The sequence below is a fragment of the Morone saxatilis genome, unplaced genomic scaffold, assembly GCF_004916995.1.
Source record: "Morone saxatilis isolate NCDOM2014 unplaced genomic scaffold, NCSU_SB_2.0 Contig1, whole genome shotgun sequence".
Lineage (NCBI taxonomy): Eukaryota > Metazoa > Chordata > Actinopteri > Moronidae > Morone > Morone saxatilis.
Window position 1 is genome coordinate 13,651,505 of NW_023339651.1, and position 272 is coordinate 13,651,776.

The 272-nt window shown below is 34.9% G+C and overlaps 1 protein-coding gene across 1 annotated transcript in view; it reads right to left on the reverse strand.

The window, feature by feature from the left end:
* The window catches only part of itga3b (integrin, alpha 3b), a 26,689-nt gene that overhangs the window by 13,201 nt on the left and 13,216 nt on the right, over window positions 1-272 (reverse strand). The window lies entirely within an intron of this gene.

Genomic DNA, 272 nt, shown 5'->3' on the forward strand with positions numbered 1-272 from the left:
AGGTCAGTTTACTCATTATAGGGAGTACAAGTCAACCCTTATATGTCTTCTGTGGCTGTGAAGGAAAGTCTGTAAAAGTAACCCCTGGTAATGTCATCATTACTTTTTGCCATGAAATCTGGTACCCATCTCACCTTCAGGACAAATTGTAATAATAACAAATTCCTACAAAACCCATCAGCTTCAACTGTACTTTTTTGTTCAGAGCTAATTAGGAAATGCATGCTAACATGTTAGCATATTATATCTATTAAACATTAGCATGTTAACAT